The sequence below is a fragment of the Colius striatus genome, chromosome Z (genome assembly GCF_028858725.1).
Source record: "Colius striatus isolate bColStr4 chromosome Z, bColStr4.1.hap1, whole genome shotgun sequence".
In the NCBI taxonomy this organism is placed as follows: Eukaryota; Metazoa; Chordata; class Aves; order Coliiformes; family Coliidae; genus Colius; species Colius striatus.
Genome location: NC_084790.1, coordinates 15,032,940 through 15,056,425, shown reverse-complemented (window position 1 = coordinate 15,056,425; position 23,486 = coordinate 15,032,940).

Here is a 23,486-nt window from a genome sequence, read left to right as displayed (position 1 = left end):
ATGTCTTTTAACAATGTCCTATCTTTGCCTCATGAGAAGCAGCAAACAGAGCAAATTTCAGGGCCAAGACTACAATAAGAGTGCTCTCAACCCTTTGAGGTATAGTTACCGTTCTGGACTGACCAAAACGTGATGTGGACCAACACAGTAGTTCTCAATCCTATCTATCTCTTGATGCAAAGAAAACATTCTTATCTTGTAACAACAGTGCCCTTAAAAGTCACCTCATGTTTACAGATGCTGGATTCTCTGTCCTCTATGGGTTGAAGAAAGAAGGCACAGAATTGTGAGAAGAGCAACATTCTCATCTCTGTCAACACCACAAGACAAAACCTTACAGAAGGCTGTCAAGTTATTTTAATTTGCATGGGCAATCACACTGAACACAAAAGAGATAACCAAGAGAAAACATCAGGATTTCATTCCAGTTGAAACCAAGAAACTGTTTTAAGACAGACTGCAGACATTCAGTGCCTCTGTGACCTAAAGCATTCAGGTTATTAATATGGGTCAAATTTATGCTAAGATTTCCACTGCAAGTTAATGAAGGACAGCAGAAAACACACTCTATGCTGAACAAAAGTTAAATACTCCTCTTCAATTAGTTTTTTACTCTTCTCTCACAAAAAAAAAAAAATAATAATCTAAAATACTGGTAACTAGATCTTATTTTCAGTCCTTACTGTAAATATAACCCTCACTTCCGTATTTAAATTTTAAATAATTAATGAAATTATTTGGAATGACATAAATTTGAAATTATCAAAATAAAGTAAGTCACTGTTAAGTGATTAATTTAAGTAAAGAAGAATTAGAAAACCTATATATTTAGAAATCTTAATGTATCTAGAAAGATGTCCAAATACGTCCAAGGTCCAAATAAGCAGAGTGCCTTCTCATTGAATTACCATTGTCTTTGAAAGACATCAATTACTGAAACCACTTTATAGATTATTAAAAAATTACTTGGATATTTCATTACTTTTTTCCTTCAACTACATAAATATGTCAGTCACAAATAGGTATCCTGGGTTACATTTCATCGAAGGCAATAGACTCTTTGACCTCGTGATAAAAGGCAGTTTTTACATTGACATTTGAACATTATTATTATCCAGTTGCTGTGGTTTAACTGTGGCTGATTGCCAGATGTTCACCAGATTATTCTATCACTTTACCTTCTGAACTGGATGGGAGAGAGAAATAAAATGAGAGGTTTGTGAGTCAAGAGGGTAGGGAGGTCACTCAGCAATTAGTATCATGGACAAAGGAGACAAAGTCTGGGAAGAAATTGTTTGATTTACTAATGAACAATCAAAACAGAATAGGTAAATGAAAAATAAAATCTGAAACTTGAAACCTTTACCCCTCTGTCCCTTTTTCCTGGGACATTTACTCCTCCCCCTGAGGTTTGCAGGCAATGGGGGATAGGGGTTGCAGTCAGTTCATTACAGATGGACTTTGCCACTGCTGCTTCTCAGGGGGAGGCCTCTTCACACTTCCCATTGCTACAGCATGGAATCTCTCCCACAGGAGATAGTCCTCCACCAACTTCTCCAACATGGGTCCTTCCCATGGGCTATAGTTCTTCACAAACTGTCCCATGAGGGTCTCATCCATAGGCAGAACAGTCCTTCAGGAACACATTGCTCCAGTGTTGGCCTCCCATGGGGTCACAAATCCTGACAGTAAACCTGCTCCTCATGTGGGCTCCTCTCTCCACAAGTACACAGGTCCTGCCAGGAACTTGATCCAGGGTGAGTTTCCCACAGACTCACAGCCTCCTTCAGGCATCCACCTGCTCCAGCATGGGCTCCTCCCAAGTGGATCTCTGCTCCCTGGTGGCCATGGATTGCAGGGAGACAGGCCTGACTCACCATGGTCTTCACCACAGTTCACAGGGGAGCCTTTCTCCCAGTGTCTGAGCACCTCCTTCCTGCCCTTCTCCACTGACCTTGTTGTCTGCAGAGATGATGTTGTCACATTCTCACTCCCTTCTGCTGCTGCAGTTTAGCAACTGTGGAGCAACTTCTTCCCTTTTTCAAATATATTATTCACAGGGGTGTTACTTCCATCACTAATTTGCTCAGCCTTGGGCAGTAGCAGGTTCATCTTAGTGCTGACTGGCACTGGCCCTATCAGCTACAGGGGAAGCTTCTAGCAGCTCTTTTTTTTTAAAGAAGCCACCCCTGTGGCGTCCCACTACCAAAACCTGGCCACATAAAAGCAATATACCAGTGAAGATACTAACAATTTCTTGAATCCATGATAAGAGAATGTCAGAAATACAACTTTTCTCATTTTTTACTACTGTATTGTTAAGCCTTTCTACAACTTTACACTCATGGGTAGTCAGATTATTTTAAGAGACACATATTTCTTATATCTAAAAGTTAGCCTTCATCTGTCTTTTCTCCATAAATTATTGAGACATTTTTAATGCTAACAAATTGAGAGGTCTATACAGAGTCCTTAGGTCTTGTTTTAGTCCTGTTTTAAAAATTAGAATGAAGACTGAATGATGCAACAAGTATTGCATTGGCCCTATGCCATGAGAGAAGACGTTGCCATGAGAAAGAGGAAATAACCTCTCATCTGCTGCTTCAGACCAATGTTAAGAACTTCAATAGGACTGAAGTGGTTCAGAAGGACCTTCCTTTAAACTTGCCTTCGCTGGAATAAACACCATTGCAAACAGAGGAAATGCGTTTCTACTGCTATTCCCCTTCTTTTCTTGTCAACTGAACCTTATTATGAATCTTTTTTTTCCAATAAAGTATGTTAAGTATGTATCCTATAACTTCCAAACTTTTAAACCTCCTTCAATACTACATCAATACTATGAGATTACTAAACTAAATGAGAGTTTAAGGAGCAGGAATTTGCATGAGACAGTATTTATTATGAAGATTTTCTGATAATTCCCTTAGGTAGACAACTGATATATGATTGTGGATTCTGATTGAGTTGCTGGTTGTATTATTTTGTTACATCCAAGAGCTGTGCACACAGCTCAACAACACATTTATTGCATCAGTACAGGAGCATGAAATCATTAGAAAGTGCAGTGTTTAACTGCAATTCAGTAAACTCTATTACCACTTGCTGAAAGAGGGAACTTAAGACTTTAAAGAACAAGAAACATTCTGGTAAAATACCAGTCATTCCAAGCTACATGTTCACACCTCTGTTTAACCATAGTGGCCTATTACATTTCATATCATACACTTTCCAAGTTCAGAAATCTGTGAATGCCCTAATAAAAGAAAAATATTCTGTCTGTACAAAGGAAATTAGACTTTAAAAGTATTTTGGTGCAATGATTTTATTATGGTAGCTTACTGGCATATAGAAATCATCTGAGATTTTGAACACAATATTGTTATTTTTCTACTTCTACTATTCTTTCTACTGCAAAGTATAAGTTAATTATATGAGATAATGATTCCTGGAAGTTAGATGCAAAAGGCTTAAAAGTATATTTTGCATCTTATGTCATGAGCAAGAACAGAGAAAGAGATGACTCTACTATTAATTTGTAGCTGCAAAGCACGTGAGATCTTCCAAAGAAACCAGTCAGCATGCAAGACCTGAGACAAAGCTCATCCTTCCTAGGAGCTGGTTGCTGAAGTTCTCCTGTTGAGATAACACTCTAAATATTTTTTTCAATATATTTCTGTGTTAAGAATATATTCCTAATAAATCTGGAAGGTTATCCACTGAACATAACAGTACAAAAACTGTTTAGACAAGGCATGTACTGGAAGAGAAGCCCATTAAATTAAACATCTGTACTTCCACAGAGTTTAAAATTCTGTCTTTTAGCAGTAACAAAAGCAAGTTTCTCAGAGTCATGGAATGGCAGTGGTTGGAAGGGACCTCTAGATATCATTTAGTCCAACACCCATACTAAAACAGGTCCACCCAGACTAGGTCACACAGGAATGTGTCCAGGTGGGTATTGAAAACCTCCAGAGAAGGAGACTCCACACCCTCCCTGAGCAGCCTGTGCGAGGGCTCAATCACCCTCACAGTAAAATAGTTTTTCCTTATGTTTAAGTGGAAATTTTTCTGTTCCAGCTTTTGTCCATTACCCTTAGTTCTGTCACTGGACACTACAGAAAAAAAAGTGTCATCCGATCCATTTGACGTACACCTTTCAAATACTTGTAAGTATTAATGAAGTCCCCCTCCCAGTCTCTTCTTCTCCAGGTTGAATAGTCTGAGGTCCCGCAGCTTTTTCTCACAAGAAAGATGATCCAGTCCCCCTAACATCTTGGTGACCCTCTAAATTTTACACATTGCTTTATTTTCACATTACAACTACTGAAAATTATTCAAGAAAAATCTATTGTTAGTACTTCTGCTTGCTGGCAAGGCAGGATGAGAAGAGGAAAAGGCTGTGAAAGCACTGCTAAACAACAACAAAAATATTCTTATGTTATCAATGTTCTTTTCAGCATAAACACAAACAATGGCCCTGTAGCAGCTACTAGGAATAAAATTAACTCTATCCCTGATGAAACCAGGAGAAACTAGAATATGGCAGAGGAGAATTTTATTCAAAATATGTCAAGGCTGTGAAGGCAAGTTCGTGCCAATTTTAAGCAAGTGATATTTACAAAAGACTTGTAAATTTTTATCTCGATCTTGAACAACTCTGTTCAATACAATTTGTATTAATTTCAGATTTTTTTTCAGGGTATACTTCTCAAATTACCAAGTTACAATTCTCAGCCAACAATGAAAAACACAAGAAGATGGGTTATGCTATATAGTCTCACCTGAATAAGTCCAATTCAAATTAAGCTAATGGCATGTTATAAGTTTCTTTCCATTTAAATAGAAAACTAACTACATATAGATTTTATACTCTGTGTAGAAATGTTCATTTTGTTGAACTTCGTTTTGCTTAAAAAATACAATTTATCTTTTTGTCAGATAAAATATTGTAAATAACTGGTTTAGGTTTTGGAATGAATCCCATTATCTTCCAACTCTAAGTAATAAATCAATATATAAAACTAAATAAACAAATGGTAAGTTCCAAAATATTTCAGTGAGTGTTGTAAATCTACCATTTATTAAAATAAATGGTTTTTATTCTAAGTTGGTCCATTTATTCCAAAATTTGAACCTTTTAACCATAGAAAAATTTGAGCAAACGTGAACAGACACACTAAGTTAGTGTTGATTACCACAAACCATCTTTTATGAGAAGGATGCCATTAAGGAAGACCTCACAGTGATGTCCATCAAGCTCAAAGCCAGACCACCGTTCATACACTGACTGTACGAATTTTACTGAGTTTTGATGTCCAAGGTATTTTGTTATCAGATATAAAAACATAAATTTTACATTCAAGTTAGATTTACTAGAAAGAGTCTACTAGATCTCACTGGAGCAGAGTGAGATGACATATTTCATCACTCCACAGTTCTTATCTGTTTCCTCTAGCTCTCTGATTTCATGACCCCTGCCTTGCCACATGGTTTATTTTTTCAGGCAACTAATTAATCTCCTTGTGTCTGATCTCTTTCCAAGTCTAGCTGCGCTTGCTCATTTCTCCTGATCAGGAATTGTTCCCTTGTCTGAAGGTTTACGCACTTCGAAATTCCAATTTTCTTTCTCTCTTTGTCTCTAAATAGACATTTAGCCATCTGTTCTAGTATTTGTATGTAAATAATGTGGCCTTGCTCTCCATAAATTTTCAGTTTAAATTAAATTTGAGCCTGATTGTTTGTTCTTTCTTAGGCACTCTCCTAACAAATATTAACATAAAACAATTTCTTAACACCTTCTCCCCTTCTCCCTCCTACAGCTCTCATAGAATCATATAATGGTAGGGATTGGAAGGGACCTTTAGAGATCATATAGTCCAATCCCCTCCAGAAGCAGGTTGACCTAGATCAGGTCACATAGGAATGTGTCCAGGCAGGTTTTGAAAACCTCCAAGGAAGGAGACTCCACATCCTCCCCTGGCAGCCTGTGCCAGGGCTCAATCACCCTCACAGTAAAATAGATTTTTCTTATGTTTAAATGGAACTTTTTGTGTTCCAGCTTCATCCCATCACCTCTTGTCTTGTTGCTTAGATACCACCAAAAAAGGGATACTCCAGCCTCTTGACACCATTTAAATATTTGTAAACATTAATGCAATCCTTTGTCAGTCTCCTCTTTTCTAGAGTAAACAGCCTCAGATCCTGCAACTTTTCCTCATAAGAAGGATGCTCTAGTCCCCTGATCGTCTTGGTGGCCCTGTGCTGGACTCTCACCAAAAGTTCCCTGTCTCTCTTGAGCTGGGGAGCTCACAAATAGACACAGGACTCCAGATGAGGCCTCGCCAGGGCAGAGGAGAAGGGGAGGAGAACCTCCTTTGACCTGCTGGCCACACTCTTCTTGATGCATCCCAGGATGCCATTGGCCTTCTTGGCCATGAGGGCACATTACCAGGTCATGGTTAGTTTATTATCAACCAGCACTCCCAGGTCTCTCTCTGCAGAGCTGCTCTCCAGCTTGTACTGGTGCATGGGGTTGTTCCTTCCTAGGTGAAGGACTCTGCACTTGTCCTTGTTGAACCTCAAGAGGTTCCTCCCTGCCCAACTCTCAAGCCGGTCGAGATCCCACTGAATGGCAGCACACCCTTCTGGGGAATCAGCCAGTCCTCCCGGTTTGGATACACTCAGTCTCCTCATCAAGGTCGTTGATGAAGATGTTGAACAAGACTGGCCCCAGAACTCATCCCTGTGGAACTCCACTGGCCACAGGCCTCCAATGCAAATCTGTGCTGTTGGCCACCACCCTCTGGGCTCTGTCATTCAGCCAGCTCTCGATCCACCTCACAGTCCACTCATCCAAGCCACATTGTCTGAGCTTTTTGATGAGGATGTTATGGGAAACAGTGTCAAAAGCCTTGCTGAAGTCAAGGTAGATGACATCTGCTGCTCTCCCCTCATCTAGCCAGCTGGCTATGCCCTTGTAGAAGGCTATCAGGTTGTTCAAATAGGATTTCCCCTGCATGAATCCATGTTGACTTCCTCTGATAACCATCTTTTCTGTCATATGTTTCTAATCTTAGAAAAGTTTGGAGATCAACTTTGGTTTAATTATTCCTTAAAGACAAAATTCATCCACTTTTACTTAGTTCTCTGTTCTCTAGATAGATTAGAAGGGAAATAAAAACTCCAAACACAAAACCCAGTTGTAATAAGTTTACATTAGACTTTATAATATGTCCAGAAACAAATACTGTGATGTCAAAAGGTCATGCAGGGACATCTTACCTTGGGACCAATGAGGTTAATCTGCATCAGAATTTTATATCCCTGAGTGCAATCTTATGAGCCTTGCATGCCACTTCACTAAGCATGTGCCAGGACCAGCCTCGGTGCCCAAGCATCCTTGTACAGGACTAATCCTATGCCTGTGCAGCAACCTTCAGTAGGGACTTCCATGTCTGTCCTAGGAATTCCAGAGATGGGCAAGCGGCCATTTGAGCTGGGTAGGGAAGGCCGTGCATAGATGAGCTACAAGATCTCAACCTGCCAAATGTCCTGTGATTTCACTCATGAGGTGAGCAGTGAGGACTGTGTAACTACGGGCCTCATTTTTTCTCTGTAGTATAGTTGAATAAAATAAGTACTTTGTGTTAAAAAACCACTTCAGAAAATATAATGCAAGTTTCTCATGTGCTTGCACACCTGTTCAAAAACAGGTAAGAATGAAGGAGGCATAGCTTCAGAATGACTATGAGAATGGCCTTAAAGCTTGACATTATATCTGTATGTTGTGCACTGTTGGACTGGAACCTGAAGAAAAGTAAAGATACAATAGTTCTATTATTCTCAATGCTTTGCCACTGTTCTGCATCCATAGAACAAAGTTAGCATCCATAGTAGAGTTTAAAAAGTTAAATAAATAAAATCCATTTCTATTCCTTCAGATTGCTGCAACAGAGATCTCGCAGGTGGTCAAACTGAAGCATCAGACAGAAAGCTAAGAATATGAGTCAGAAACTGGAAGTATGATCCTTCTAAAGGATATCTGTGATGTACAGTAGTCCTGCAAATGTGTGTCCCTTTTTCCTGAACCCCTCTCCAAGTGCTTGTTCTGATTCTGCTGCTCCACTAAAGGCATGAGACAAGCATTGGCCAAAACAAACTACAACAGAAGCAGCAAGGCAGGAACCTCTCAAAGTTAGGAATGGAAACCAGTTTTCTGCTAGTGATCATCATGGTTGCAATGGGCCTAATTTTAGGCAAAACTATGGAAAGATTTATGAGGAATAAACAAATTGGGGAAAGTAGCAGATTTCAACAACATGGTCTTGCTCCCATTGAAGAAGAATATATGCCCTTGTTTCGTGACTGGGGAAGGCTGTCACTGGCCAGTCTGACCCTGAACCACTGGGCAATTTGATGCCAGTCTTCACGGATACCCTGAGGATGAAGCTGCCAACAGTCCTGGGGAGCGTGGTGACTCATATCACTACAAGGAACTTTGCAGGAAGGTGATGTTGCTGACATCCTGACACTGTGACTTCAACAGCAGCACAAGGTCACACCGGAGCCCATCACAACAGCTTCTGCACCCAGTCAGAGCTGATAGTAAATTGACCCTACACACAGCTCTTTTCTAAAGTGTTATTTTACTGTTTTACCCCCTGGGGGTTCATTGCATGACTTCACCCTTCAAGAATAACAGCCTGTGGCAGGCCAGACAGCTCACACAACATTTGTCCTCTGCTCTGATTGGATTAGCACATGCCTCCATCAAGAATAATTCTACATAAAAATTTAAGGGTGGTCTCCATGGCAACTTGAATGCACAACTTAGAAATTTGCTCTGTGTGAGCACTTTTTGCCAGTAGAACTGGGTTAATGAAATATCTCATCGGGACACTGGATAAAACGGGCAAAGTGTTTAAGATGACACAATGGCAGAGAGACCTCTGAACAGTGTTTAGACAGCTCCAAGCATGAGTCTGGCTTGTATACAGGATCCCCATTGCTACTACAATTTCAATGAACACATTATAGAATGAATTTATGCTAAGAATGGTGCTTCATGTGAAAACAAAACTTTGCCATTTCTTTGGTTCTTCTTTACAGAACTACTTTTTCATGCTTGCTCTACAGTCTCTGTCGCCACCATGAATGAATGAAGAAACTATCCCAATCTGACAGTAGCTTTTACAGGAACTGCTCCCAAACCTTGCAAACAAGAATTGAAGGGAGATGTTCCAATTCTCCAGAAATATTTGCTAAAGTTTTTCCTATTTTTTACCTAAGTTTTTTACCTATTTTTCTTTTTTTCCTGGCGATTATCATAAATGGCCAAAGATACTTCTTTTCCTGCTAAATCAATGTGTTTCTCTGGACTCACATCTTAATAAATGGAAATCTAAGTGAGATAATTATGAAATTAGACCTTCATAAATGGAAAAGATATTTCATGCAGCATAAATCAATTGTATTGGTCAAGTACTTAAAACATTTGTTACTCAGTGTTTACAGTTAGGTTGCCCTGATCACTGAGGGTATAGAGAGACTTCAGAAAAGTCAAAGGTTTTTGTTTCTCCTCATGAGTTTAATTCTGGCGACCAGTGAAATCAGCAAGAGCCTTAACATCAGCCATTCTTCTCAGGATCAGAATTTTCAGGTACTAAGGGTGTTTATCCACAGATTTCATACCATCTAGAGATTTTCCTTTTGATAAGTAGATGTAATTTCCATTAAGATTTTTCTCCTCTAATTATTTTAATCACAGTCATTCAATTTTTTTACTTTCCTGGACATTATTTTACTACCATACAGTAGAAGTCTAGAAGTCCATAAATAAAAATAAAGATCTAATCAGCATGACACCATTTTGTTTCCTTCTGCTTTTAGCTTGTCTAATACATTAACAGTCTACAATATAATGTAGTTTGCTAGTAGATGTAAAATTAAATCTTCCTCTACAAGTCTGAGTTTTCTGAAACATCCAGAATTCCAGTCCCATACTTTTACACATTAAAAAGGTGATTTACTGCATGTAAGCAGAACACATGAAAAGGCAGAGAATCTCACAACATAATTATGATTATTTACATGGCCATTTCAGCATCCTCATTCACAAGTGTAATGTATGTCTAGTGCTGTCTCTGTGAACACCCCATGGTGAACACATTTGAAAAAATAGCATGTATAAAGAACAACCAAGTGTCTCTTAGGCATCTCTATAAACAGGTCATCTGTTTATATACTCATCTTCTCTCATGTAGATATACTCACGTTTATAAACTCATCTTCTATAAACAGGTCATTTGGATCACCTCAATAATTTTCCACGTTTACCCAGCTTGAAAATTGATTAACTGCGTTTCCTTCTCACGTGCACAGCCATTGCTGACTGTGGGGAAACATTATACACTGAAGTTTGGGGCTTTTTTTCTGAAATATAAACCCAAAGTGTTTGAGATTCTTCTTCTAATGAATCCTGCCTCCATATACTGGATAAGATATTTAGCATAAAACTGTAAGCACAATTTTTAATGCCAGTCTTTCAAAACCTGCCTGTTTCCCATAGCTCCTTAAGACACTAAATTATTTTATTCTGGGTAAGCAGTAGATTGCTCTCACAGAGAGAAAACAGCAATCTGTCCCTTGACATTTTCATGGCTCATAGATCTCAATCTGAACTGTCAAAATGGTTTGAAATTGTCTGTGGAGGTAAAAAGAAATGCTGATCTCAATTGAATACTTGCAAAAACCCATGGAAGAAATGTAGTCTGTCTAATCTAGTTGAACTGCTATGAAAACACACTACATTTTGAATATAAAAACTTAGGCTTTGTTCTTAGTGGGAATCTAAGCAGGTAGCTACTAAAACTGGTTTAGTATTCAGGCATGCACAACTGAAACTACTGCTCTTACTGTATAGGGAAAAATAGGTGACATATCTGGAGGCACTGCTGATCTCCTGAATTTTACAATAGTTTAAAAGATCCTCAGAAACATCTTATGTAGGAGTGAAGTGTTGTTCCAGACTGAAAACTGAATTCAGCCTGGTTGGAGAAAATTCTAATACTTAATGAAGAGGCTGCTAAATTGCTCTTTGAACTAAACATGTCAACACCCTCAGAAATCATAAAAACTCTTGTTATTGATTGCTTGGACTATTGATATAATATGTTTGAGTAACTATATATAAATATAATATCCATGTTTTAAACGAGCAAAGAAATTATTTTCAACATAGAAAATATAAATTAAACTGTTAGTACACCTTCAGCCTCACTGCAAGTTCAACTGAGAGACACAGAGCTGGAGTAGCCTTACAGCTGTTGGAATAATGGACTCAGCAGGAATTAACAGAAACATGAATGTGAGGTGAAAAAAAAACCCACAAACTTCCTCAAGCTCATTATTTTAGAGACTGACAAAAGAGAGGATTTTGCTTTATGAATTCACAGAGGAAACTTCTCCCAAGCTGACCAGAATGCAAAAGCACTCAGGGTAAGAGGCAGATGTACCTCCTTCCTTGATCCTCTTGCTTCAGTCTGAAAACTGAAAGAAATGCTGAAGAACCACAGGGGAAAAAAAAAAAAAAAAAAAGCCAATCAAAAAAAACCAAACAACTCTTAGAAAAGGCTCTAGAAACTGGAATAGAAAAAAAATTACAAAATCCTCCAACAGCTATAGCCTTCAAACAGCTTCAAAAAGCCTGCTAGACTTGAAACATGGAAAGTGCTTTAAAGGCAATAGATAATAGGTAAGGAGTAGAACAGAAACATCTACATCAGAAGAAGAGTCATGCTCTTGACAGAAGACTAATGTAGAAGACTTGCCTAGATAGGGCATGGTGATGGCTTCTCTTCACGCAGAAAACTAGATAGGAGAAAAAGCTGGAATTAGGACTTGCTGCAGACTGCATGAACTTCTTCAATTATGAGTACACTTTACAGTGGTGAAAAACAGAGAGAAAATAACACTTCTGGCAAGTACTTAAATGAAGCACACAATTTGAATTCACAGGACAGAAAACAAACACAGATGATACTTATAGCCAACTCATTCCTCACTGTTAACATCTGTGCTACCCTCTATGAGAATGGCCCTTACTATTGCTAAAATTTTTCTCTAAAAGAGGGAGGAATAAAAAGGGAACAAAAGGTGTTAAACATCTCTCCATTGTTACAATAGGAAACCCTTTGCTCTTTTTATATCTGTTTTCTTTATGCAAGTATTTTTACACAAGAAGGACTCTGGCACTTGAAGATAAAGATTTCTTTTTCCTAGTGATTTTTTTCTAGTGATTTTTTAGAAAATCACTCTGAAATTAATAACAGAACTGGCACATTTAAACTTAGTGCTTTTTAAAAGGGAAATTTTGATTCTCCGAAGACCTGAAAGGATGACCCTCCATCAGCCAAAATTTTCCTTTGTTTCAAAAGGCCATGTATGGTGAAAGGGAGCACAGATGAAAAGAGAGGAAGATCTAGAGTACAGAGACAGGGATTTTTACCATAAGAGTACTTACAGACATTGTGTTCAAAGCTGGCAGTTTCCTCAAGGATTTTTATCATTTCTTTGGGAGCCTTTTCAACATTTTTTAAAAAATATATATTCAAATTAATCTTGGCTTAACAAGCCTCCATTTATCTTCTTAGGGCAATTAGAATGGTAGAATCACAGAATGGTAGAGGTTGGAAGGGACCTTTAGAGATCATCTAGTCCAATCCCCTTGCAGAAGCAGGTTCATCTAGATCAGGTCACACAGGAACATGTCCTGGCAGGTCTTGAAGACCTCCAAGGAAGGAGACTCCACAACCCCTCTGGGCAGCCTGTGCCAGGGCTCCCTCACCCTCACAGTGAAATAGTTTTTTCTTATGTTTAAGTGAAACTTTTTGTGTTCCAATTAACTTTCTTTTAGGTTGTAAAATGCAATCCAAAGGATTCTCACACTGGAATGTTGTGGATTTTTTTAACTACCTTGAATACTTTCTGAAAAAAACCCAGAGTGGAGTGCGATTGAATTCCTTCTCCAAGCTGATTTGCCTGTCCTCTTCAGCATATTAGCAGCATTGACCAACCACTCTGGAAAAGAATAGTGACTGGCAGCTCTTGTAAGCTCTTGTAGTGGCTGGTAGCTCTGTCCTGTAACAAACAGGACAGAAAGTAGCAGAAAGGCTGCTCTAGCTTCTATTAATAGTAATGAAAATAAGTTTATTATACACCTGAACTGTATACCTTTATTGTTAAGGTACTTGAGTTTCCATTATCATAGCTGTATTTACTGTAAGGAGTGACTTGTTTTGATTAAATTAAGAACCTTGTAAAGTATCATATTTCACAAAGTACTTTTTTTATAATGGAGGTCATAACTTCTTTTTTAAATAACAACTTCTTTTTTTCTCCTTCATATCCCTGAAGCTCGGTCCAATAGCTACTATCTACCTAAAATAGTTTATACTTTCCCACTTACAAGGCATTTAACTACATAAAGCCAAAGATTAATTTGCCACACAGTCGCTAAAAACTCTTGTCTTTCTGCTTAAATTCCCATTTAGGCAAGACAAAAAAAAAAAAAAGAAATCAAGATAGAAAACTAAAAACTCCAGAGTTTTGTTTTGGCTTGCTATACTTAATCAAGAAGCTCTGATGGAGCAAAGAAACAAAAAATTGCTAATTACATGCAAAAGAAAATTTTGCACATAAAACAAATTCATGAAAAAACCATCACTACTTTGAAATAGCAAGGAATAACTACAACAGGATGAGAAAAAAGTACTCTGACACAACCACCAAGTAGCCACTGGACAGAAAAGGTAAGCTCCACATTTGGAGGGTGCATGTGCATATGCATATGTATGTTTTCCTACTGCTACTTTTTATTCCTCTCTGCATACCTGTTTCTAAAATATGTCTGAAGTGTTCTTCAAGACCCACCTGGACACATTCCTATTTGACCTGATCTAGGTTGACCTGCTTCTGCAGGGGTGTTGGACTAGAGGAATTCTAAAGGTGCCTTCCTACCCCTACCATTTTTTGATTCTGTGATTCTATGATTCTCCTAACATTTAAGGTTCCTAATCTCACAGGAGTGGCATTCTAGGGCCATGAACCCTGACCCATAACACCAGAGATGGCACTTGACTTTCTGTTTGGGTCATTCTGGCAAACCATTCCCAGCTCAAGTACTGAGCAATAATATTATTCCACAGTCACTGCTATGAAAAAGACATTTTCATTATAGAAACTACCTAAAAGAAGGGAAGAAAATCATCTGTATCATATTGGTCAGGGAGCATTTTGTTTTATTTTGCTGCACTGAAAAAGATACGTATTTCATCTGAAGACAAGCAGATGGGAAGTATTCACAATAATGGATGATTAAGCAACTGTGTAACTGTGTTCACTTATTTCTATTTCTGCCAGTATGGAACAGCACAATGTTCTTTTATAATAATATTAAAAAAGATGAATGATGTTAATGTCTTTCTGCCAAACCTAGACCCCACACTTGCTAAAAAAATTTTACCCACGAAACTTCACAAGACAGAGGCTGCAATGTCTGTAATTTCCTGTAGAAATGTACCAAGAAACCTCTGTGTGTCAGATAAATGTGACAGATGGAACAACTGATGCAAAATATGTGCTTAAGTCTCTTGAGAAGTTTGAGAACATTGCCTCTGAAAAGTTACTGGTTGCATGGCGGGGTTTTTGATTTTTTTGCCCATCCTGTTCCTGAACAATCAAGCACTTTGTATCTTCACCTGCAGTGTCTGTGTGGGGTTTGCTGCCCCTGATGTTTGGACATGAAACCACAGAAAGCTGCAGCAAAGGTGTGGGGAGAAGCAGGGCAGTGGGATCATTCAGAGGTGAAATCCTGATGAGTGGCCCAGAGCTCTGTGTATCAGGCAAGACCAAGCTCTTAGAGCATGGAAAAATTATTTCTTCATACAGCTTGTCACACAAGAGACTGACAGTGAACCTCTTTTTGCTGTTCCACCTTTTCTCAGAATTTAACACTGATATACTAATGTCAACACAAATTCTTGGGGCTTGTGCAGTACCCATCTAGTGTGAGAGCAAGAACCCTGAGTTGTCAGCAACACCGTGTAGTCTCTTACAGCCACGTCTCTGTGTTTGTACCTATGTTTCCTAATGAGTTTGAAACTTGCTGAGTCAAACCTAACTAAAGGGCACAGCTCTCACACAGATTCAGCTGCCTAAAATGTTGTGAAACGAGGAGGTCAGGCAGAGGAGAAAAGCTTCATTAGTTCTCCCTCACAGAAAAGCTCACAGCTCATCTCTTGTCAGACTTCCTCTATCATGAGACACAGATAACAGGAAATCTTGCTTCATTATTTCCCCTTCCTTCAGCCTGCTTCATTATACACTCATAACAAATTAAAAAACTCCAAAACAAACGTTTCTTACTCCAGTGAAACACTGGTAACATCTTCAAAGTTCTTTCATGTTGGCTTCAATAGGAGCTCAATTCTCTACAGCTCTGCAGTCATTTATGTAAGAAAGCGGTGAATGTTTCTAAATTGGGGATTTTTGAGGAGTCTGTTCCACAATTCTCCTGCTATTAGCCTTCGAATAACTCAGTCCCAGGGAAACTTTTTAAAAAGGTCATTCTGCCTCCTCAGGCCATTCCAGAAATTGAAGTCATGTTTTGTACCAACATAAACTGATTTGAATTTTCTGCTACAGCATGTCAGAGATTATTACTGCAGCTAGACTTTATCAGAGGTTCCACATTTACTTCTCAGCTGGAGGCCAGGATGGTGCCTCAGTGGTACTCCTTCCTCGGACTGCTCAGAAAATAACCTGTCAGGACCATTTGCTGGGAAGAGACAGTCTACTTAAAACAAAGCACATGTTGACTTTCTTACTTGATTCTACATTTTTCATTTTGATTCATCACTAATTTTTAAACTGTCATATTTTAACACAGAAAAGGTAATCCCATGACTTGTGGTTTTTTTAATTAATGATTAATTTCAAATCAAGGGAGTAGAAGGGTCTTTAATCCAGAATTCAACCAACATTTAAAGGTTGAAGTGTTTCATGATGCAAAATTCCTGCCCAGTAAATAATTCTTCCCCTCTCGACTGCTACTCTTAGCCTTCTGCTCTTTAGTTCATAGCTACATGATGGCCAGAAAACATTTTCTTTGCCTATCTATAGTTAACTCTCTCAAAGTGTTTTTATGCCATCATGAATCACCATGGATGAATGGAAGAGACAGAATGTTTCCTCAAATGTTAACTGCTGTTTTAACCAGATTTCACAAAGGACTATCATATCTGACCAGATACCTTTGTGCCTCATGGCCTACAATTCCCACTCAAATTCTGATATGGAAAATTCCTTCAACTGTGACAACAGTTGACTAACAGGTGACAACCTTTAGACTGTTTCTTTCCTGCAATTTGTAAGACCTGAGTACTTCCATATCTCTGTCTAATTCGATCAACAAAGAGACTGAGCTCCCATTTACAGGTAGATTGTTCTAGGAATTACCAAGGCATTAGGCCACTGGACCTGCAACTAAATGCTTACAGCCTATAGATTGCTTCTGCAATTTTCCTACCTTGGTGTCAAACAGTGCTGGGATGATTAGATTATGAAAGTTCTGTAAATCTTTCAAAAATCCATACACTATTAGCTCCTGATCCATGACTGCTTTGTTTAGAGACTGCCATAAAACAAGCTTATTGGCATGAAATACACACATGGTCATGAATACCAGGCAAAGAGCTATCACATTTCAGGCAGGTGGGTGGGATCAAGGTTTGCATCCTGACTATTGCTTTCAACACGTCCATTGTTTGGAAGAGCATTTAGGAACAGCTATGTGTTTTCTTATCTTGATTATTGCTCTGAACCACACCAAGTAACAGACTATGTCTGCTGATTTACAGCAGTTATGAAACACAAAGTTTTAGGAGCAGATGCTCACAGAAACAACTATGACTATACTTTTCAGATACTCAACATCATATAGTCAAACTAGTGAATGACATGGCAACTTGAGGTTAACTGCATCTTTCATAAGACTCCCAAGCAGCACATGGAGCCTGGATTTATAAACTGTAGTAGAAGTAGGCTACGTTTGGTTTTTTTCTGCCCTCTGTTTAACTGGAATAGTTTAAGTAATATATCACTGAAAGTTATCATTTTAGACACTCCTTGTACTAGAAGCACCTCCAGTCAGCCCTTGAACACTTATCAGCAAAACTTAACTGTAATAATCACCTCTATGTTCTCAGCATTGGGCATGTCTGTTCTGGACCCAAGTTTGAACAATTAGCAGAAATGCATAAAAACACCTGACTAGCAGCAGCACAGTTGCCATGTTGTGGAGGTGAGAACAGCATGCTCTCAGGATCTACATAATCTAAGGGTTGTAGGGCACTTTAGGTCAGCAGGTCCTGGTTAATTTCCTTGTCCTGAATGTTGGCTGCATGACACACACAGATTCCCAGATGGTAGTGATAGAAGAAATTTGTTGTGGGACACCAGTCACACTGTAAAGCTCTAAGAGCATCTAAACTTCTTAAGTAAAAATTTAAATTTCTTAAGTCGACATTTAAACTTAAGTCAACCTTTAAAATTTTGACCTTTATACTGTCAGATTAAAACAGATTTTGGATCAATTTCTCATTTTCTAGAGAATCATATGGGCTCACAACTCTCATTTTTTTACACTTTCTATCCGAACGTTTTAGTCATTCAGTCTTCTGCAAGCTTCAGTTTCCCTATCCCATAGTACTTAACTTTCGCAAAGACCAACAGTGCCCTCATAAGAGAAAAGAAGCAGGACTAAAATTAGTACACCTGCAGCATAAATCAACTAAAGATGGGACTTAAATGTAGCATTTGTGCTAATGGATTAAAAGGTCCCAGTTGAGGCTTGTCAGGGTAGTCAAGACCAATTAGCATCCTTTGGGGCCTGACACAGACCTGCTGAAGGTCATTCTGTCTCTTCTTCATGTTTTATTTATGTGTACAGTAAACCTCTTACTGTCTTTTAAAACAGGAGGTAGTGTCCACGCAATACTTTGTCTTGGCCATCTGAAATAGAAGTTGACAGTGGCTATGAAGTAAAAATGAATATATAAAGGAAACAGAAATGATCTAACAGAATCCTTGATTGTCTTCATTTTTAAGCCACCTTCTGTATCAGAAAAAAACTCATCTCATGACTTATTTTGCTATAATGTTCCAATTTAATTGAAGATTTGGTGGGGAGTTTATTGAGGTTTATGTAGATAAAATAGAGAGAAAAATGTTACCACAAAATGTGTATTATAAAAAAACCCAAAAACCAAAGCCCAAACCAAATGAAGACAAAACATAAAAATCACAAATCAAATCAAAACACTGGGAAAACCTTGGACTGTTTGTGAGTTGCTGTGATACCAGCATTTTCCACAGGAAAACACTTACAAAATAAGAGCCTGTTAAAACTTGGCTTGAGTGGTACTGGAGCCTCATAAAACACCAGAAAACAAAATAATCGTAAGTATGATTCCTAATTAAACTAAACTTTACTAAGAAAGCAGAAGGGAAAATTTGGGTAGTTTGGCTGTGCACCTAATTGTTTTGTGAACATTTTAAATAGGAATTGCAGATGAATTCTTCTCCCACACTGACTCATTCATATCTAGAGTTAGCTCACACTCCAGGTGTTCTAAAGAGCAGATCATTGTGGAAAATAATGTGCAATTATCACTCATTTTAGGATGCAAGAAATGGTTGATTTTTGTTGTAATGCTGCAAGTCAAAATCTAGGGCAGCTGGGGAGGGGTAATTACTTTTCATATCATTCTCATTTTAACAATGCTGAAATGTACACACAGAAAATGTAATGCAATAAACATATATAACAGGTTAAGTACTGTCTTAAGTAATTTATTCTCTTTTTTTTTTTTTGTAGAGAAGATCAGCAAAGATCACATAGGACAACATATCTGTAAATATCAACTGTTTTTTCCTATTCTCTGGGGCTAGATGGCCTATATGAGCTGGGATGCTAGGCTGGACTTTGAAGAACACTTGCAAGTTTCAGATGAGTCTTCCTTATCTCATCACTGCATCTCCAAGCCATTGTTCTTCCCACAAGCGACCAGATTCACTTGCCTGATGATGTTTATGCTGGTTTGTGTCCCATGTTGATGCTTCCTGGTCTGATTCTCCACTCCATTGCTTTGCACTTCCTCTGGTGTAACTCTGCTTGAACTGCTAATGAGAAACACTGGTATAGTGGGGAAGGGATAGGGACTTGTGGTTCTTTGTGGTGGAAAAGTGTTAACATTCAGAGAATGTAAATGATTCAATAGCTTTTCACTTGAGAGAGAAAAATGGTTGTGAGAAGAGAGGGAGAAAGTGCACTGTCTATGATCCTTCAAACACTTCCATTGCAAGAGAAACTCCAGAAGAGACCACCAAATTATGAAATTCCGTGAACAGACGAGTCATTGAGAGCCTTTCTCTTTTGTAAGGAGAAAGAAACCCCTCTGTCTTTGGCAAGGACAGTACAAATGAGTGTCTGGTTTCTGCTCCGTTTTTGAGACTGCAGTACTCCGTAGCTCACTAGTTTTGACTCTCCATGTGCAGTAATATAGGGCTGAGTCTCACTTCATGCAGAAATGAGTGCCTCACCTCAGGCTGTGTTATGGGACTGTCAAGAATTGATTTGTTTTGTTTGGAGAATGCTTTCAGACCAGAAAGCTGTTTGCAATAACTATCTAAGCTAAAGCTATGCCACAAAGGATGGTGAAGTTTAATTTGTTTATCAGGCCTCAAGCAGAGAGATAAATACTTCTCTGTTTCTGCATACCCAGGGAGCCAGTTAAGCTGTATCTCACTGGGCATTTGCATAATGTGTTTAAGATATCAGACTTGAAGTCATTCTTTTTACAAATGGGGAGATCCAAACATGGCTGTGCAGACACCATTGTAAGAAAAAAAACCTAAAAGGACAATTGGCATTATAATTTGGTTAAAGCCCAGAAATGACCCACAAGACGACCCTTGCTTGTTGTGAACATGCTTTATATTGAAAAATTTAGTGAGAAAGACTTTTGATTCTGTCTTTCATACAACTTTTGTGACACTACACTCTTATTACAAAGAAAGTCTTTTCAGAACTAAACTACTTTTTTAGCAGACATTTCCACTGGAATTGCTGTGGGAACAAAGTAGTATCCCAAGGCTGGAATGGCAAATGCTGTGGACCCTATTACCAACTACATATAGTATATAAGGATCTGAACTGTGTATTGTCCATCAACCTGTCCATCAACCCATGGCTCTGGTTCATGGCTCTGACTCCTCAGCAGACTTTGTACATCCCAAGTACATAGTGGAGTGCATAGTAATGTGTACTTAAGGGTATATGTAACCTAAGGTTGAAAAGGAAAAGGCCTCTATGTTTCTTACCTGATCTACTTAAAATCATCAACCTCAGACAACTCTGAAGCATCTGAGTTTTGTTGTTGTAACTGAAGACAGAAATAGTAAAGGTTGCAAAAAGATTAATTCTGGCACATTTAATTCATTTGGTCACTCTCCAGTTGCATTTCCAGCACTGTCTCACCTCTCTGGTGCTTAATGTTGCAGTGGTACAGTGCAGGTGGGGGTTTACCCTCGTCAAGTCTTAGATGCCATGGAAGGAAGACAGAAAGTCCCACTGAGATACACAGACAGATTGCTAGTTAGAGCAAATATATGTGTGTAAGTGCACAGCATTTCACTTATGTGAGCAGAGATATTTTTCAGAAGCCCTTCTTTTTTTTTTTTTTTCACCTGAGATTTGTGTGATAAAACCTCAGAAGGAAATTAGTGCAGCCCCTTGAAGAAGGCAACTCAGTGCCAGGAGTCAGCTGGAGGCAGAAGCCCAGCTGGAACAGCCACCCAGCACAGTGGGTGGGCAGCACAGGCTGTTAGAGGCAGCTGCTTCCCCTAGACCTGCTCCTGCTGCTGTGCTCCAGGCTTAAAGACAGTTACCAGATGTGATAAATGAAGGAAGCACTGGTGGCAGTGGTCTCAAACTCACCAGGAAGAGTAGATCAAAATCATAGAACTGTTTGGTTGGAAAAGACCTTTAAGATCACTGAGTTCAACTACTAACCTCGCACTGCCTAGCTCGCCACTAAACCATGTCCCTCAGAACCTCATCTACACATCTTTTAAATAACTCCAGGGATAGAGACTCCACCACCTCCCTGGGCAGCCTGTTGCAGAGTTTAACAACCCTTTCAGTGAAGAAGTTCTTCCTGACATCCAATCTAAATCTCCCCAGGTGGAAATCAAATCCATTTCCTCTTGTCCTATTACTTGTTACCTGGGAGAAGAGACTGAACCCTGTCTCACTGCAACCTCCTTGCAGGTAACTGTAGGGAGTGTTAGGGTCTCCTCTGAACCTCCAGACTAAACATCTCCAGTTCTCTCAGCCATTCCCCATAAAACTTGTGCTCAAGACCCCGCACCAGATTTGCTGTCCTTCTTTGGACACACCTCACGCTGAGGCTGCTGCACTTCCACAGTGTGACCCAAGTACCTGAAAAAACCATGAACATAAATAACTTGGGTGGATATTAATTACCACAGGACTATGTCTTGTCACACTTGACTCATACTTGGAAATAATACTGTCTTCTCTGATTTTTTTAGGCTTCTTATATCTTATTATATTTTATTATTTTTATTATATTTTAGGCTTCTTAGAGCACAAGAGTTTCAGCTCATTGAGGTTTTCCTACATAACACAATATATTTATACAACCATTTAAAAGATACTAGGAAGCTAGGAGCTTACCATTTACTCTGTACACTGCATTGGACAAACATCTGGACAGTAAGGAAGCCAAGAGGCAAAAGATTTAGTTCATTTTACAAAGAAATGTTAAAAAAATATACAGAAAAGACAGAATAATGTGAATAATAACCTAGAGGAAGTACTAAGACAGCAGATTTTTAGAGTTCAGGGGGAATTTTTGTTTGCAATTATCACACGTCAGTAGTTCTTGAAAATTAATTAACTTTTTTTTTTTGTTTTCTCAACGTGCATAGCAGTTAGCATCCAAATATTTTAAAATCAGTTTTTGCATATGGATTGTCCACAGAGCAGTTTTAATGGATAAGGGGAAAACCCAGCTAACCCTCTGAGTTCACCTTCTTATTTCTTTACTGACATCTATGTTGTTCTGCCAACCACCAAACTTTCTAAACAGCATTTCTGCTGCTGCTGTCAGCAGCTGAATCTCTTACACTGTGTTCACTGCCTTATAACGAAATGCTATCTAATTCTTTGTTTCCTTATTTAGCACTTGCTTATTCCAGCTTTATAGCTATCCTTACCTCATTGAGATTCTGCTGCATTTCATGTTTTCTTAGGAAATGTCATGTCATGGCACTTCCTCTGGTTATTGTAAAGCTCCACTGTCTCCTGGTCCCTGGATTTCTCTCATCTCCATGTGCTTTATTCTCCTCCTTGCCGTATAAACCATTCCAGAGTTGGTTGCCACTGAATTTGTATTAACAGATGTTAAGCATTCTGCCAGGGATCTCACACTTTATCCACCACTACCTCTCACTCCTACCTGAAATTTAGCAGTGTATGGAAACTGTGCTGGGTGCGCAATACAGCTCTGTAAAGTAAATAAAAAGTAGAGTAGCTAGCAGGACTGATTATACTCCCATTTGTTTAAAAAAGATAAAAAACAAAGCAAAACTCCCAAACCATTCTTTCTGGAGATGAAAAGTGCCTTGAGGCCCATCTATGCAATATATGACAGTACTTTTGCTGAGATCATATTGCCCTGAAATGACAGAACTATTCCTGCACGGCTTTCAGAAAGCATCTCTCCATGGCTTGGATACAAAAAGATCTAAACATTACATGGCATTCTTCTAGATCAGGAAACACTTAGATTTCATTGTAAATATTTCAATATATCCATATATCACAGATATATATATGACCACACGATGTCTTTAATTAGGCTGGCTTCTGTTATAGTTCAGTAGCAGCAACACTAAACATGGCTTCAACAAGGCCTATCTTAAAACAAAGCTTCCTAAGACAGTTTGCCACCCATTAAAAAGAGTTGTAATCAGGTATCAATATTCAGTAATACATGAATGGGTGATTCTCTCATTCCAAAAGAGAAAATAAAAGTTGGAAACACATTGGTCTATATAGAATCACAGAATGGGAGTTGGAAGAGGAGTTGGAAGAGACCTCTATGAATCAGTTCAACCCCCTCCTAAAGCAGGTCTACCTAGATCAGGTCACTCAGGAACATGTGCAGATGGGTTTTGGAAACCTCTAGAGAAGGACACTCCACACTTTCCCTGGGCAGCCTGTGCCAAGTCTCCCTCACCCTCACAGTAAAAAAGTTTTTCCTTAAGTGAAACTTTTTATGTTCCATTTTTTATCCTTTACCCCTTGTCCTATCACTGGACACTACAGAAAAAAGTGT